Consider the following 3,444-nt stretch of genomic DNA (forward strand, 5'->3'; position numbering starts at 1 on the left):
CCTTCTCCCTCTCTATCTCCCCCTCTGCCTCTGTCTCCCACTCCCCATCTTCCTCTCCCCCCTCCCTCTCTCTCCCTCCTGCCTCTGACTCCCTCTCCCCTTCCTCTCTCCCTCTCACTCCCCCTCCCTCTCTCTCTCTCCCCCCTCCCTCTCCCCCTCCCCCTCCCTCTCCCCCTCCCTCTATCTCCCTCTCATCCTCTCCCTCTCCCCCTCCTTCTCCCCCTTCCTCTCCCCCCTCCCCCCACTCTCTCTCCCCCTCTCTCTCTCTCTCCCCCCTCCCCCCCACCCTCTCCCCATCCCCCCTCTCTCTCTCTCCCCTCTCTCTCCCTCTCCCCCCTCTCTCCCTCTCTTCCCCCCGCCTCCCTCTCCCCCCCTCTCTCCCCCTCCCTCTCTTTCCCCCCTGCCTCCCTCTCCCCCCTTCTCTCCCCCTCCCTCTCTTTCCCCCTATCTTCCTTTCCTCCGCTCTCCTTTCCCCCTCTATCTCCCTCTGCCTCCCTCTCCCTCTCCCCTCCCTCTCCTCTACCCTCTCCTCCACCCTCTCTTTCCCCTCTGCCTCCCTCTCCCCCTTTCCCCCTTTCCCCCTCTCTTTCCCCCCACCTCCCTCTCCCCCCCCTCTCTCCCCCTCCCTGTCTTTCCCCCCTGCCTCCCTCTCTCTCCCTCTCCCCCTCTCTCCCTCTCCCCCTCTCTCCCTCTCTTTCCCCCCGGCTCCCTCTCCCCCTTCCTCTCTTTCCCCCCTGCCTCCCTCTCCCCCTCTCTCTCCCTCTCGCCCTCTCTCTCCCCCCTGCCTCCCTCTCCCCCGCTCTCTCACCCTCTCTCCCTCTCTTTCCCCCCTGCCTCCCTCTCCCCCTCTCTCTCCTCTCCCCCTCTCTTTCCCCCCTGCCTCCCTCTCCCCCTCTCTTTCCCCCCGCCTCCCTCTCCCCCCCTCTCTCCCTCTCCCCCTCTCTTTCCCCCCTGCCTCCCTCTCCCCCTCTCGCCCCCTCTCTTTCCCCCCATCTCCCTCTCCCCCCCTCCCCCTCCCTCTCCCCCCTGCCTCCCTCTCCCCCCCTCTCTCCCCTCCCTCTCTTTCCCCCATCTTCCTTTCTCCTCTCTCCTTTCCCCCCTCTATCTCCCTCTGCCTCCCTCTCCCTCCCTCTCCCTCTCCCCCCTTCCTCTCCCCTCCCTCTCCCCTCCCTCTCCTCCACCCTCTCCCTCTCCCTCTCTTTCCCCTCTGCCTCCCTCTCCCCCTTTCCCCCTCTCTCTCCCTCTCTTTCCCCCCTGCCTCCCTCTCCCCCTCCCTCTCTTTCCCCCCTGCCTCCCTCTCTCTCCCTCTCCCCCTCTCTCTCCCCCCTGCCTCCCTCTCTCTCTCCCCCGCTCTCTCACCCTCTCTCCCTCTCTTTCCCCCCCTGCCTCCCTCTCCCCCTCTCTCTCCCTCTCCCCCTCTCTCTCCCTCTCCCCCTCTCTTTTCCCCCGCCTCCCTCTCCCCCCCTCTCTCCCTCTCCCCCTCTCTTTCCCCCCCGCCTCCCTCTCCCCCCCCTCTCTCCCTCTCTTTCCCCCCTGCCTCCCTCTCCCTCTCCCCCTCTCTCTCCCTCTCCCCCTCTCTCCCTCTCTTTCCCCCCTGCCTCCCTCTCCCTCTCCCCCTCTCTCTCCTCTCCCCCTCTCTCCCTCTCTTTCCCCCCTGCCTCCCTCTCCCTCTCCTTCTCCAAAAGACCAGACTTTGTTCGGGACAGGCATGAAGGGGCTCTCTCGCTGCCCTTTGTTTGAACATCGATGAGGTTGCATCAAGCAATCTCTGTGAAAAGCCCCGGTTCCTCGCCCTGACATTCAGAAACACAGACAGTGCTGCTTTACGTCTTGTGGAGAGGCATGGATTAAAATCCACTGCAATTCCAACTTCTCGCTGAGAGTCCAGCCCGAGAACAGGAAAACACACCTTAAAAGGGAAAACTGTTAAATAACATTTTACCCCTGATGCACTGAAGTTTATGAAGTGGAGAATACAGTTGTGTTAATATTTTACCTGATTTGAAGAACTTTTCCGAACTGTCTCCTGGAGCTCTCTCTCTCTCTCGTCTCTCTCTCTCAGGATTTGCACAATTTTCCCCTCAGTGCAGTTTGATTGATGACAGAACTCAGGGCAGAACAAGCACAAGAGGGCGGCTCAGAGCCTGGGGGGGGGGGGGGGGGGGGGGGGGGGGGGCGGGGGGGGGGAAGAGGAGGGAATCATTCAAAATCTGGCAGAGTTGGGCTTTTCCTGACTCTATATCGCTGGGACTGCGTGTTTAAAAGGACCCTAAACCTCAGATAAGAACCCCCCATACCCCAACAATCAGGGGCAGATTAGATGGAGGAGGGCTCATCTGGGAGAGAGTGTGAGGTTTAAGGAGTACGGGACTGATGAAGTAGGCGGGGGAAGTGTTTCAGCAGAGGATACAGATTTAAAGTCACTAGACAAAAACTTCAGAGGAGAAATGTTTTTAAACAGAGCTGTAATGTTTGAGGGATGGAACCCTTCCAATTACAAAAACAGGGATGAGGGACTTCAGTGATGGGGGCAGATAGAAGCATTTGACTCTGCTTTTCTGGGATGGAGAAGGCTGGGGGGGGGGGAGACCTGAGGCTTTCAGGGTGACAAGTGGGCTGGGTGCAATAGATGGGGAGAAACCACTCCTGCTCACAACATAAAAAAACAAGATGGAATCGATTTAAAATGCAAATGAAGCAAGGGTGATGGGAGAGAAATCTTTTCCACACAGGGAGCTGTTAGAGTCTGTGGGAGGACAGTTAGCTCAGTTCACTGGATGGCTGGATTGTAATGCAGTGATGGGCAGAGGTGGATACTGCAGATGCTGGAGATCGGAGTCAAGATTAGAGCACCTGCTGTGCTTTTCCAGCACCACTCTAATCTAGGCTGTAATGCAGTGATACCAACAGCACAATGTCAATTGTTGCACTGGCTGAGTGCCCACCTTCACAGCCTTGCCCCTTATCTGAGACTGTGACCCTTGGATTAAACTCCCCATTGGCCATCTCGCTGTGAGGTTGGTGGTTTCTTTGTATTCCTTCACAGGATGAGAGCTTCATTGGCCAAGCCAGTATTTATTACCCAGAGGGCAGTTAGGAGTCAACTACATTGCTGTGGGTCTGGAGTCACGTGTCGGCCAGACCAGGTAAGGATGGCAGTTTCCTTCCCTAAGGGTTTTCATCACAATTAACAATGGATTCATGGTCATCATTAGACTCTTAATTCCATATTTTTATTGAATTCAAATTCCACCATTTGCCTTGATTTGAACCTGGGTCCCCAGAACATTCCCTGGGTCTCTCGATTAACAGCCCAGTGATAATACCACTAAGCCATCACCTCCTCTAAAGGGCCTAATTAAGGTTATGTGTTGTCCAGGAACTCTCTGGGTCTATGGATTAAGGTCTGGAATGCACCGCCTGCTAATGTTGGTGGAGGCAGCT

The sequence above is a fragment of the Chiloscyllium plagiosum genome, unplaced genomic scaffold (assembly GCF_037043375.1).
Source record: "Chiloscyllium plagiosum isolate Xiang-an unplaced genomic scaffold, Cpla_swu_hap1 HiC_scaffold_1, whole genome shotgun sequence".
NCBI classification, from domain to species: domain Eukaryota; kingdom Metazoa; phylum Chordata; class Chondrichthyes; order Orectolobiformes; family Hemiscylliidae; genus Chiloscyllium; species Chiloscyllium plagiosum.